Genomic DNA, 15,824 nt, shown 5'->3' on the forward strand with positions numbered 1-15,824 from the left:
AGACATTATTTGTTTATAAAAATAAGTCACTTTCTTATGTAAATAGTAAAAGTAAAATATCTTTGTATAAAGTTTATTGGAGTCTGTAACTGTAATCTCGCTGCAACCTCACTTTTTAGTTTTGTATGCATTTTTATTAATTATTCTAAATTTCATAGATAATCAGAATTATTGTTTGTGAAATATAATTTATCTATTTTGTAAGTAGTAAGATACTTAAGAGTAAATAAATTGCATTTGTAAGAATTTTAATATGTGTAATCCTCTAATATCTTTATCAAACTGCTAGCATGCAACAGCATGATATATATTTTTTTCATTTGTAAATAGCTTACAACTCATAAATTTCATTAACAGAATATGTTCTTTTGAAAAAAATATTTAAAAATTATTTTTATATAAAGCAAATTATTCCCATACTGTAATAAAAAATAATGGAACTGTTGAAATCAAACATAAATCAGTATTGTTGCTTCAAATGAATATTTTCAATTCATTAAATATAACAATAATTTTCACTAAATCATTAGTTCTTCAGAATTTTTATTCCTGCCTTTTTAAATATTTGCAAACAAAAACTATATTACACGATTTATATTTCCTAAACTTATAATACAATTTAAGCCAGATCGATCGTAGCGGATGATAGAAAAGCCTTACACCAACACAGCCTGTCCTTAAAAATGTAGGTAAAAATTTTTTGATCAATGTGATTAAGAGAATATGCAATAGCCCTATTATAATAATAAAATATAAAAACAGTACTTTCTAGACATAGAAATACAAAAAGATTAGCAATCATTATAAAATAAGAAGATAAAAATGAAAAAAAGTGACTGGCTTTTCAAAATAAAAAGCAAACTTCCTTGATTCACTCATACCAGATTTAAATCTAAAAGCCTGTATAGTTTCAGTTGTACTAATACTTATTTCATTATTATTGAATTTTGACAATACAAAAGAAAAAACTATAAAAATATGTTTTCTTCAGTAGCTCTCTATGTCATGAAGAGCATATTCTTGTATCATTTTTTTGTTTCACCTAACAGTTAAGTGCTATAATGTAATATGTTTTATTTTATGCTATTTTAAATGTTCTAAAAAGTGTTCGATACAAATGAGTTGTAATGCTGCAGACCATTTATAATACAGAAAAAAAAATATTTCATTCATGCCTTACCATAATCCATAAGTCGTTTAGCAATATCCACAGCCTCAATGTTGGCAGGTTTTTTGAATTCTCTAACATCAATAATGAATTCATGTGCTACTAAACCACTTTTAGGACTGCGATAAACAGTTTTGTAATATTCTTTTAACTGATTACTCATATAATTTGCATTTAAAATTGCAATTTGTGTTGCTTTACGAAGACCTTTTGCACCCATCATCTGAAAAAAGTAGTGAAAAATAATATAAAAGTATAAATCAATACAAATTAATGAAAAAATAATACAATAACATAAGAGAACTCATGAAATGAAGGTATTATTTCAATAATTACAGCATCTTCAGTCTTGATTTAAATAATTATCATCATCATTATTATTACCACTATGCTGATCTCCATGAAAGTCCTGCATTCATCACCATAGAGGCCCTGCATTCTAATCCTAGTCAGGCCTGACATTTTTCATATGCTACAAAATTCATCTTTCATTAGTATTGTAACTGTAATTATAATTAGGCTGTTTGCTAAAATAAATAAATTTTAGGTGTCATAAATGAAATGGGTACAGGCAAAACTTGACATGAGTTTCATCAAGTTTCTCCCAAAAATGTCACTCTCCAAAAAAAAAAAATACCATACATAGCTTACTACTAAGGAAAGTGAGGAATGAAGTGATTTTCCACTGCCTTCTCTTCAAGCCAAATAAATAAGGCATATCGATACACTAAGCCCATCAAACTGCTACCGATATTCAACCCTACAAATGACTCCTTCACTCTGTTTACCACATGAACTTGGTGTACAGTTATCATTATTTTCAGAGAAAACAACTCTTACGGGTGCCTTTATACCTCTAGTGCTTTACATATGTCTCCACCATAAAAAAGACAGGAATTGTTACTGTCTCTCTTTCAACTCTGAACAGGGAATTATTATTATTACTATGAATGAAGTAAAAACAAAAAAGACATGTTTTTTTTTTTTAATTTAAAAATTTGTCTGATTTTTTTCCATTCAATAATTAATATATTACAATCAGGTACAAAGAGCTTCAAGTTTATTATTTTCTTTGAATTGGAAAATATAATTAACAAAAGGAATATTCCATTTGAAAACGTCTTTAAATTCGTAAATGAAACTTCAAAGAAATTACATATTGTATTTTTCAAATACTTATATTGAAAAGATACATTCATACACAGCCGTAATAGCAAAATAGTTCAAAGTAAAAATATGAATAGAGATTAAAGCGCATAAGGTAAATTATGTATGTAGGTAGATAGATATAAAGCATCTTGAGTAAGATACAAATTGCCTCTGAACTGAAGAAAATTATCTGCTTATTTTAAATGTGGTTAGCTGTTTTTTCTTTTTAATATATAGATCATATATAAATGATGAGGTTTCATACTCCTGACAACAATTATAATTTTGTGATGTACATTTTTTGGAGAGTAACAGATTTAGATTTTATTATCAATGTTTGCATGTTTTCTATATTTGAAAATTTGTCTATTTTCCCTAATGTGATCAGCATAATTAGATTTTTTTAATTATATTATTTATAAAATTTTAATTGTTTTTGAAAATATTGGGCTTTTTTAATTCCCATTTCTCATTTCTGTATAGAATTTTTTTCTTTCCACATTGTACTATAAAGCAGGTGTTTACCTATATAAGTATTAAAATTAGATTTATTATTAATTTTACTTTTTTATTGTTTTGTTTTAAAGCAATCATATATAATTAGTTAATCTTTTTGAAAAATTTATGTTGTGTTGGTTTTAATTTAAATGAATATAAAAGTAATATTTTTATATTACTTTAAAGTTAATTTATTTATTTTATTAAATTCTTTATATATATCTTTTATATATATATTTAACAGTATGAATAATTGATTACCTTAATGTAAGCCCATGATATTGGTAAAATTGCAGATGAGCCGAAAGGTGCAGCACTTACTGCACCAAAACTTTGTGATTTCTCTTCCCCAGTTAAATCAATAACAGGATGATTGGGTAGAAATGGGGCTAAATGAGCTTTACTAAAAAAAAAAAAAAAATTGCATAAAATTATTTAATAAATCTGTGTAATGCATGGACTATTACTGCACTACATGCATTGGTATGAGTATGTATTCTACAGTGAATTAAATTTTAGTTACTAACCCGCTATTACAATCATATTTGTTAGTAAATTACAATTTCAATCACTTACACTGCAATAGGTCCCATACCAGGACCTCCTCCACCATGAGGTATACAAAATGTTTTATGCAAATTAAGATGAGATACATCCGATCCATAATCCCCTGGTCTACAAAGACCTACCTGTGCATTCATATTAGCTCCATCTAGATATACCTATAAAACAGATCAGTAAATATTTAATTAGACAAATTATTCAATAAAATAGAATCAGGAAGTGGCTAATATCATAATATCTTATAATAAAACCTGCATTTAACAGCATGTGAAAATACTTTCCTAATATATTACTGCAAAAGAAAAAGGTTGTTTATAAAGAAATATATCTTAAAAACCACTCAGTGGAATAAATTAAGTTTTATATTATATTAAACCTTGTTCTTTTTTGTATTATTATTGAGAGTTTCAATTATTTGAATAAAACTTGTACAAATTAAACATAAAATGTACCAATTTTTTGGCTATTTTTCCAGGTAAAGTGATTTCAAATTTCATTAAGAGGTTATGCAACAAATTATTGTTTAAGCATATTTAAGAACAAAGTTTTTATTTATCTACTGTTTAAGTGTTAACATTTTTTTCTGGTAAACAATTTCAATGTGCCATTACAAAAACTACTATTTTAGTACTTCTTAATAAATTTACTTTGTAAAATGTTTAGATTAATTTTTAAACTGAATTATCTATTTTAACATGACTGTGTATATAACTACTTTCATAATTTCAGTTAACAATGGGGTGAATAAAAGGTGTGAAAGAAAGAAAAATTTAAATAAAACTGCTGATAATCTTGGCCATCTGGCAGAGAATAACAAACATTATTGTTTCATAGTACTGCTCAGCAAAACAACTGTACCGTTAAATATAAGGTCTACACCTAGAATATGACTGTACTATAAACAGAATTATTTATGGTAAACTGAACTACCAGTATATTTGCAAATTATTATTTTATTATATGTAAGTGGGTTTCCTTAAACCATCCTTTTCCTTATCCTTTTCATTAATGGTCCATTAGGTGAAGGTCTGAGCTCCTAGTTAAGATGCTATAACCTTTGGACCAACTATGTAGATGTACTGGAACTATGACTCTGTTTCCTATCTGATAGCCAAAATTGAGCCCAATGGTTATAGTATTATTGAGTAAAGGTCAGCCTTCTAAGAATTGTGTCCTAACCGCTTCAATATGGATTTGTTAATTGTAGTACCATCTGCAGCATTAAATGGCAATAAGTTTCACATAATAGCCCTAAAAAAAAATCATTTGGAGAAAAATCAATATATTTTTTAAAAAATAAGCATTTTTAATCTGTTTAAAACACATAAAAACAAAAATATTGTTTCTTCATGCTGACCGACAAAAACCAGTTATCCATTTAATAAAAACTTTATTACTATGCATAAATAGATGTATTTGTTTTATGTGTTCACAATTAATGTCCTTTATACATATCTTTAATTTTCTATACATCTAATTTTCAACTCGATAAAGTTTGTAAACGGTAAGTCTTTTAATTAAATGATATATATAAAACCTAATCTGTCCTCCGAAATTATGAACCATTTCACAAATTTCAGCTACATTATCTTCAAACACACCAAATGTAGATGGATATGTGATCATAATACAGGAAACTCGTTTGTTAAATTTTTCCAGCTGTAAATGAAAAGAAAAACTGTAAAATAATTAGATTATTCAAAATTAAAAAATATTATTGTTAATAGAGTTCTAGAAAATCAATTAGTTTTATCAAAAAATGTTGTTTAGGAAATATATATACACATTCATATTTGTGTATACATACAATACTCATATTAATCTTTGCATAACTGTAACAAATAAATATTTAAAATACCTTCCATTTAAATTATATAAATACTACGTTAGATTATATTGTTTGTCATCACCTAGACAAAATATTGAAGTAGAATAAAAAAAAAATTCAAGTATTTTCTTTAATATAAAGAATTATTCTTTTATATATAAAGGCTGTCAAGAAAGTTTACTGTAATGATGTGGAATTTTTACTTGAAGCTTTTGAACATATGCGCCATTCTGATCAATGACGTCTTTTTACAGACTCCTCAAAGCCTAGTTTGAAAACAGTCCTTCTTCATGTTCGAAATAATATCCTCTCAATTTCTTTAGCTCATATGAAGAAGTCATAAGAAAATATGAAACTTGTGTCGGTAATGATTCAGTATTAGAAACATTTGTGGAGACCTGAAAGTGATAGCGGTGTTCCTTGGGCATCCTAAATTCTGCTGCTTCTAGATTTTATAAACAGATGAAAAGAAATTGATTCCTTAAATTCATTACCTTAGTTCTGAATTTCATGAAATAGGTGTTTCTGTTGCAAGAAAATATCCATTCTTAAATTAGCCGAGATTTTTTAAAAAGAAAAGAGTTATGAAATACATCATTTCATCATCCAAATCACCCAGTGATGTTATTTTAAAAATGTTATCTCCACATTTATAAATTGCATTAAAAGAGAAGCAATCCAAAAATGTGATAATATTCATCAAACTGTGATGAGTGAATCAAACGTAATTCAAAAAAGAGTGCTTTCTTTAAGATTTTTTGAGTACAGTGAAATCTCCAAAGAGATTACATTGCTAGAAAATATGTCTTGTGTTTGGACACATTCACAGTTCGGCGGGCTTGTAAAAAACCATTTTATTAGTGTACTAATTAATGATGAAACTAATGAACTCATTTACGACACATTTATCATCATTACACTACATTCTAAAAAGAAATTATATGACAAATTAGCTTACAAATGAGACAATATATCTACAATTTATGCATAATATGAAACAGTACAGCAGACCAAAGCAGCAAACAACAGTAAGTGTTAAAATTTTTTTATATGATGTTTGCTTAAAATTCAAGAAACAATGGGCCAAGCTAAATGATCCTTTTATCAATGGTATTATTGATTTAAGGATCATTCTAAGCATGTTCCAGGATAATTTATCCAGGTAACTCTAGAACTGGGGAATGAGCAAATCATAAATAGTGAGCATGTCATTTTAATGACACTTTCATATAGTAGAATTTTGAGAAGCTGACTAAATCGCATTATGTAACAACATAGCCATAATTAGCAAGTAAAATCTTCAAAAAAGAGACTAAATTTTATTTCGGTATCTCGTTTATTCAAATCAAGTAACCTTTTCTCAAGATATCAGCAACATAATAAAAAATGATATTGTACCACAATTTTCATAGGTAGGTGAATGAATAATTCATTGAAGTGAGTGCTATCTACATACTGTAAGTATAATTAAAGTTATGTCTACTAATAATTTTTCTAAGGTGTATTTTATTCGATATTATCTTTACATTCCACATAAAACTAAAAGAAATAAGGCTTTTGCTGTAATGGCTTAATTTATTTTGATTTATGCCCATTACCTCAATTTTTGTCAGTTATATTATTTATACAAGTGCCACATGAATGGCATTACTTGTATTAACAAATTCAATAATATTCATTATTTGACATATAAGCTAATGAATATTGAAGGCTTCGTTAATGTATTTGCATTCTTAACAATGTACATGGTTGAAATCCTCTGTTTCACAATATCTTCTATTTCTTCATTTAAAATATTTACCAACACAGGCTATTCATCTCAACAAAAAAAAATAGAATTTCTACCATTTACTCACTCAAGATGTACTGTTCTAAATAGGATAAAAAGTAAACCTGTACTCTTTTAAATTTTAAATGAGGATTTCTTCCCTATGTTGCAGGAGGTATTTTTGTTATTTACATGCTGTGTATATGTTTAAGTAACCATTTTTTGGGGACAAGGAATTAAAAGATTAAAAATAAACAATTTCCACACAAATATTTTTTTTTAGAATTTTAGCTGCAGGTTTTTTCTACTTAATAAATCTGTTATCCAGAGGGAAACCAGGAAGTCTCATTTTGTAATAGAAGTACAACAGACAAAAAACAGTTTCTCAAAAGAACAGACAAAAGGAGAGAAGATTTCAGGAATAACATAGAAGGGAATGAGTATTCTTCTCTCCTAGCCAACACACACACACACAAGAACTGTTTTTATGTTCATAGGGGGCTAAAGTTTATAAAATAAATTTAAAATTATTTCAGTTATGAAATTGATTACCATTAAAAATTAATCTTCTGAAAATAATAGATTAGGAATGAGGGACCTGGCAATGATTTAAAGTAACAATGATATAACATAAATAAAAATATAACCTTTTCTTTTAATTGTTCTATTTCAATACTGCCATCTTTGGAAACCAGCCATTTGTGCAGACGCAGGATTTGTACCGTGAGCTGAAACTGGTATTAAACAGACATCACGCTGAGTTTCACCAAGTGATGCATGATATGTCTGAATAGCTCTAAGACCAGCATATTTACCCTGGGCACCACTGTAAACAAAAATTATAAAACAAAATATATCTAAATATACTTTGAAAACTAAAATAATTCATTTGACCTTTAAAATTAAAAACAACATCATAGGTGTGGTAAAAATTAAATAAGGCTTTCTTTCTCTGTTTGTGACACAAGGGAAATTTTAAACATTGCCTAATTCATTATAGTACATTAAAAATAGACCAAAAAGAGATTGTACGGAAATAATTAGGAGAAATTGACTTTTCTCTTTTAAAAGTATAGTTTTAATATTTATTAAGAATTTAGAGGTTATTAAGATTCTCTGCAGACTCCTAATCAATATGTAGTTCAAAGAAGTTGAAAGAGTGAGCAGTAAACGGAGGTAAAATGAGATCTTTTTGCAAATATTTCAAAGATTATTGATTTTACAAACAACAAAAAATGTTAATAAAACTTTTCTTAAAAATTAAAAAATTCAGTTTTCTGCTCTTTCATCCAAAATTTTACCTGAACCTACTATTAGAATAGAATTATTCAGATTATTTCAAAAACTTTAATTAAAAATACAGTTTGTGTATTGTCAATGACGATACAAGATATTTGACAAAGGAAAGTAATGAGATATATGTCAAGTCTCATTTGTCAAAGACAATATCATGTTGTAAAGTGCAGGATTGTAATGAAGTTCTCATCTACCATATGAGTACAATATTTAATTTGAAAAGGAAATAAATTAATTTTGATGAAAAATATTCAAAGGTAATTGGAGACCAATAGAATTAAAAGTAATACTTTGAAAAAAAAAGAGTTACACAAATACTGAAGCATTCAATTCACAAAGTTGTCAAATTTTATAAAACTAATAAAATAACAGTTAAAATTATTTCTTAATATTCCTTTTTTCCCATAAACTGTAACACATTTATCCTACAAGTAATACTAAAAAGAATTTGAGATTTGACAACTCAAATATAAAACTACAACATAAAACTTCTACATTACAGCACTGTCCTAAGCACTGAACACTACATCCAACAGAAAAGCATATTGTATGCTTCTAAAACTCTCAAAACATCTTTGAACATTGGAATCCTTGCTTAAAAATGTTATTTCTGAATATTTTATCCTACTATCAAAAGAGCAATACTGCTCCTTTTATTCAGAGTATTTCTTCATTGCATCTGGTTTAATTTGCAAGGAAATAATCAGATTCAACCCTGAATATGGTTTAGTGTTTGTTTTCTTAAATAAAAATGAACAACACATACATAATAATATTCAATTATTATAAATAATAGTCAATTATTTTTTAGATAAAAATAACTGCTAAATATTCCAAAATTATATTAAAATAAATTAGGATTAAAAAATTTCCCTAAAAAACATTTAGTCCTTTATCTTTTACTTTCCTGTCTAGAAAGTGCTATAGCAGAGCTGTAGTTCTAGAAAGTAAAGTACTGTAATCAGTCCAATTTGGGCATATGCAGTTTTCACTGGATCTTAACATTTTGATACCTAAGGAACCTAAAAACCAGATAGAAATTTTTCAGACGTTAATTTTTGTGTGTTTGGTGTTGGCCTCTAAATCACCATTATATCTCCAGTACTACTAGACCGATTTTGACCAAAACTTGGTCAAAATTTCAACTTAAACGGTCAAGAGGTGATGCTGCAGAACAAGATCATCCTCAGTACCTCGAGACTTCGCCTAATTAAGGTCATATTTTTCTAACACATTTGTTAACAATTAAAAATAATATTTGAAAAAAAAATTTTTTGCAGCATCACTATTGTAGTCGTCTGCAATGTTGTGATGTCACAGGTGAGTGGTAGAATTAAATAAATGAATAATATTTAAGTGTAAAAAAGTAACTTCATCTGGCCGGGTCTCGGAACTTGATCGCCCGGTTGACTCGGTACCTTGTATTCAGACTTAGGTTACTTTAATTTTTAAATATTCTTTACAAATTCATATTTTGTTATTATCGTTTAAATGTTGGAGCTTTAATGTATTTAATAGGATTTTTAAATTTAAATATCTTCGGCTTCGGTCAGATTCATTCGAATATTTACAGAGCACTCGGCTTCTTTCATACGCACTTGGCTGCTGACAATTCAGTAGTTCCTTATACATCACTCGGCTCCTTTCGAATGCACTCGACTCCTGACAAAGCAGCGGATCCAGCAACATTATTTAAGCAAGTCCATCGTCATTCTTGTGGTCATTATTCATTCTTCAGTCATCACTCTTGTTCAGTTCCAGGCGCCTACAAATGGCAATCGCATTATTCTTGTATAATTGCATTAAATAGCAGTTCCAGTTCATAATTCAATTACAATAAACATTTAATAATATATAAATAATTCATTTAATATTTCGAGTATATTAAACATTTAATTTATTCATACATAAGTATTTTCAAATATAATATGGAATTTGACAATAACATCAACTTATGACTTTAATTATTTAAAATCAGCACCGAACTTCATCTGTTCGTACAACCGGTGTGTTAAGCCTTTTGGCTACACCAGTCTGCCGACAGTACAAGCAAAATTTGCTCTATGTAAGTTGTGAAATAACATTAGTTTAGTTAGTGTCGACCGTCGCCGCTAGTATCGCCACACCCGCGCAAATTAAATACGTTTTGCGTGCGCACTTTAGTTAGAATCATTGAATTAAATAAATGAAAAAAATATTATATTTAAATAAAATAATAAATATTTTAAATTTTACTGTAAGTGTAAGTCGTGTATCAGAAACCTGTGTTGTCAGTTTTTTTTTAGTTTTAAACACTTCAGTAATTATGTTTTTAGATTTGCTTTATTTTAGTAAAATAGATTTTATTTATTAGTTCTATTAGATTAAATGATTAAATTTATTAATTTTTTAATGTAATAATCTATATGAATACATAAGAGTAAGTATAGAGGAAAAATACATATGAATTAATTAACAAATTAATTAATTTGAAATTAAAATAAAAAGACTAAAAACAATGATTTGCATATTGAACATTCAAGGCATTCTAATCTGAGAAAACTGGTCTTAATCTTAATTTATACACAGAAATTTTACCTGTTAGGTTGAAAGGATATTTTATCATAGCCAGTTATTTCACAAAGATCCTTTTCTAATTCAGTAAACATAAGCTGATAACCTTGAGCTTGTTCTTTTGGTACAAATGGATGTAAATCAGTAAATTCCTTAAAACTGCAAGGCATCATTTCAGTAGTACTATTCAGTTTCATTGTGCATGAACCCTGAATAAAAGATTAAAAAATGCTTTTATTAACATAAATCATGCATTTAAAACACAAGTCGACATCTTTGTTAAATCCATGAATCACATGAAGGGTATATTAGACTTAAGTGGACCTGTCCTAAACTCACAGAACATGGAAAGATAAATGATAAAAAGGAGTGATAATAAATAGGCATTTACCCAGGAAGAGATAAAAAGAAAATAAAACACTAAAAAATTGGTACACACAAGCTTAGGAAAGTACAACAGATGCCCATTCCACCCATAATCCCTCTGGAGATCAAAGACTTTTCCTAGGAGGAGAGTAGCATATTACTACTATTTAACAATTTTATTAAATCAAGTTCAAATATACACTCAACAAAATTACTTTTCCATCCCATCCATACTGAAAACCATTTCTTATCTCTGAATAATGTGACATGGAACTATTCAAGCAGAGCATATGTAAACTGAGAGCATGGAAAATTGCTGTCAGGATTTGAAATTATTCTATCAGACCTATGCTTCAGTCAAAGAAGTCTTTCATTTGTTCATTCAGGTAGTACAGTAATCTTCTTCAGCATCCTTTTAAGATTTAATCACACTCTACCATATTGTTTCTGCATTCAGAATTGTCTGCTCTTAGTTAATTAATGCTGTCCAGACATTGTTTATGGTATAGGATAAGTTGACAAAAAAGATAGCTGGACATCAATATCTAACTACAGTCCTGGAAGCAAATAAAAAAGAAAAAAAGATAGACATAGGGACTAATACTGGATCTACGGAGATGGCTGGACCACAAAGCATGGAAAACTGGGGGTACTATTTAACTCAGTTCCTGATCGGTCAGTTACTTTAAAGCATACTTGTTTACATAAGCATTGAATCCCTCAGCCAAGTGTAATTATTGCAGAAGAGAGGATATCGCAGAACACATGGTTTTCAAGTATCCAGTTCTTGCAGCACAGTAAAGCATGCCCGAGAGAACTTGGCATCATGATAACTATGCTACAGACCAACAGCTTTGATGTCAAAGATGTCGGTCAGAATTATCCACACAAAGATGGCAGAAGAAATACAGGGAGGAATTCACTCTGATTTTCTCTTGGAGCCCACTACTGCCCAAGGAATAGTAATAGGTAAAAAAGAAGAGTTTTATAAAAGGTACCATTATCCATTCATAACCCTACAACCATCAGTTCAAACCCTACAGAACAGTTTCTCCATATAACAACATGAGAGCCTCAATATGATAAGCCTTTCAGAACCATGAGCCTCATTGATCCGATGAATGATATTCATTCAAAGAAAAAAATCACTCTTAGGCCAACAAGGAGAGGTAGAAATGAAATGATTGTAGAATGCAAGTCTTAAATCTCTCATCTTATTCTTTGCTAGTAATTCTGTAATTGGTAATTGAAGTATAGAAGTGCTACCCTGACCAAAAAATAATTTTTTCTGAATTTGTATCAATCTCAAGCACCTACTAACTATTCAAATGTATTTATTCAGTACCAAACAAATGCATGATATATGCAGACACTTGCTGTTTGGATGTTGGATAACCTCCTGCTGCAAAACAAAGCACTAAAGTCATCAAGCAAAGGACTTCTGATTATACTTCCCCTCTGTTAATTTAACAAATAATTCAATTTTTTCCACTAATTTACCTTGAACTTAGACAATGATGCATAACAAATAGGGTCAAGTCCATCATAACACCCGTATACTTTGGTGTTTGAATGTCATTTATCTACTTATATTAAGACGTGTTCTCTGTTACAAAAATGTAGGTCAAAATGAGGTGTTCCCAGGATTTGAATCTAAGTGATTTGTTTTTCATAATATACTGTTAATCTTCCTAGTATTTTTTAGACTGGATATCTCATTTTTGCACCTTGCCACTAAGATTATGTCACGTATATACATACAGTTATTTGTATAAGATTACATCTATTAGAGGAATTGTCTAAAATTTCTCACTTGATGGTCTCCAACAACTTTGTATAATAAATAAGAGTATGGAATTGGAGGCTAACCTTAAACCAAAATTCCTTACTACATGTTTTTAATCATACATCAAAATTATTTAATTCATTGTAAGCTGTAACATTTATCAAATTCCCTAATATATTTGTTTAAAAATTGCCAGGAAGTGTCAAATTGCCAAGATGTTTAAATAGTTTATTTATAGGTAAAATAGTCTTTGTTTCATCTGCTATTACTGTAAAGTTTAGAAAGCTTTCTTTGTTTTCCGTAGCAAAAAAAAAACAAAAACAAAAAACTTGTAGATAAATGTCAGCAAAATTTTTGGGTACACTCTACATAATATTTCTAATAGCCTACAATTTTAGTCGAGATCTAATAAAGAACAGTTCTTAATTCTACCAAGCCCTGCTCAAGAAGTATACCGATTAATTACTGAATGTCTATCACTGAAATTGTCTTTATTAGCTCATCAGTGAATTTTGTTCATCATTAACATCCATTGTTCTTTCTTTAAATGAACTGATCTTCCATGCTTTGTCTACTCGTAATATCTTTACCGTACTGTAATCACTAATTTATTGGTGACAAATCTCAGCTAGAATTAGTCCTTTTATGCGGAGAAAATACAAGGTAAAATGAACCTGACAGGTCAATTTGAATATTGTTTTTTGCCCTTTCTAGCACTGTCACTCTAACATTTGTAGTCGATGCGTTATGGAGTACCTCCATTCTAAAAACTACTTTTGGCATTAAGTGATTGCTAAAAGTAGTTTTGAGAATGGCGATACTTTGATATTTGCCAAATACGAACGGGAAGAATAACAATGCTAGGAAAAGCAGAAAATAACAGCCAAATCAATTATGATAATCTAGAGGAAATACAAAATATTGTGAAAACCTAACAGGTTCATTTAGCAGGGCTAGAATGAAATATAATAAAAGTAATTGATATTGAATAATGAAAAGAAAAGTAATGCAGAGGTTGCCAAATCAGTTTAAGAGAAGTATAGTAGAGAAGAGAAAAAGGATGTTGTAAAAATGAGACTGTAAGCAATGAGAAGTACAGTTAGAGCAATAAGATGGTTTATGATAGCAGTGGAAGATGTAAGAACTTGCAAAAAAGAACACTGCAAATGTGCAGCAGCAGGTGAAAGATAGTGCAGGACAAAAATTAGAAGTATTTCAGATGACCCAACATAGATAAAATCTTGAACAGAGGATAAAAATAATGTTAGAGACAGCACTAAACTTTATTTTAATTCTGTTCACTTTTTAAAATTTTTATTCCTTTCTTTTCCTGTTTAGCTTCCGGTAATTACCTTTCAGATAATACTTCAGAGGATGAATGAGGATGATATGTATGAGGGTAAATGAAGTGTAGTCCTGTACAATCTCAGTTCAACTATTCCTGAGATGAGTGGTTAATTGAAACCAACCACCAAAGAACACTGGTATCCACAATCTATTATTCAAATCCGTGTAAAAATAACTGACATTACTAGGACTCTAGACTTTACTAGGGCTCTCGAGTTTGCTCGAACTCTCGACTTACAAATCAGCCGATTTGTGAATACGCGTTCACCACTAGACCAAGCCGGTGGGTTAATATTTTTATTCCTGGAAAAAATGAAAAAAACACTTCCTAGAGCCTAACTGCATAGAACAATTTTTTAACTATTCTAAGTTTATTTAGACAAATCAGAAAATACAAACCAGTGGAATCATAGAATGAACTAAAGAAATATCTTTGTTTTCTAGTGACTTCATATATCTTACAATTCTTGTTTCAGAATGATAAGTGTTAAAAATAGGATGAGTCATAAACTGTGACATTCTTTTGAATTCTGTCTTCAAAATACTGTTGCTTAATATATCACTGTTTTCAGCAATCTAAAAACAGAAAATTAATAATTATTACTAAACTTTATAAAATAAAACATAAATACAAGGTTTGTTCAAAATCTGTCTGACCATTGACCAAGTGGCTATAAATCTTTGTTTCCTACAAAATAGCCTCTTATCATAATACTGAAAATATTTTTTGTACATCTCTTTTGATATTTCTACAAGTTGTGCTATCACATTCATCATTATATCTCCCAGCTGTGACATCAGAACACTTTCAGAAGCATTTGAAGTTACCAGAAATTACAAGGAGCCATATCTGGTGAGTAGTGATTTCAAAAAAATGTCTTAGGTTCTAGTGAACTGAGGATTTCTGTATTTGACTATACAGAATAAATACTTTCTGTATTTGAAGTTCTGGATTACATGTGACAAATAGGCGTGTGTGTTATGATGCAACTGACATTTATGTAATTTCCATAGATCCAATCTCTTGCACCAAACTGCATGACAAAGGTAATGGAGATCCTTTAGAGAGTTCTGTTTCTTGATAGTTTAGAATTCTGGGGCATACTTGGGTTGCACAACTCTGAGGAAATTAAAAAAAAAACAGTCAGCTTCATTTTCACTTGTCTTGCTTTCTTTGGCCTTGGAAATGATGGTGATTTATTTAGGCATTAAAAAGATCAGTAACAGCTAAAAAATTACACTCAAAATCCTACACATCTGTTAAGCATAAAAAAAGCATCAATGATATTGATCATCAATTTTTTTCTACAACTTCAATTTAGTAGAGTCAGTGAAACTTAAATTTAATAAAGTCAGTGAAACACATTTAGTGAATGTGGAAAAATTGTTTGTTGTATGTGGAGACATAGATAAAAATTTCAAGGTATTTTATGAAACTCATACTTTTTTTATTTGTCATAATTTTTTTTTTTTTGATTGACAAAGATAATAAAACTAATGA

At 29.0% G+C, this 15,824-nt stretch overlaps 1 pseudogene; it reads right to left on the reverse strand.

The window, feature by feature from the left end:
- The window catches only part of LOC142326572 (glycine dehydrogenase (decarboxylating), mitochondrial-like), a 34,385-nt pseudogene that overhangs the window by 7,769 nt on the left and 10,792 nt on the right, over positions 1–15,824 (reverse strand).

The sequence above is a fragment of the Lycorma delicatula genome, chromosome 6, assembly GCF_047948215.1.
Source record: "Lycorma delicatula isolate Av1 chromosome 6, ASM4794821v1, whole genome shotgun sequence".
In the NCBI taxonomy this organism is placed as follows: domain Eukaryota; kingdom Metazoa; phylum Arthropoda; class Insecta; order Hemiptera; family Fulgoridae; genus Lycorma; species Lycorma delicatula.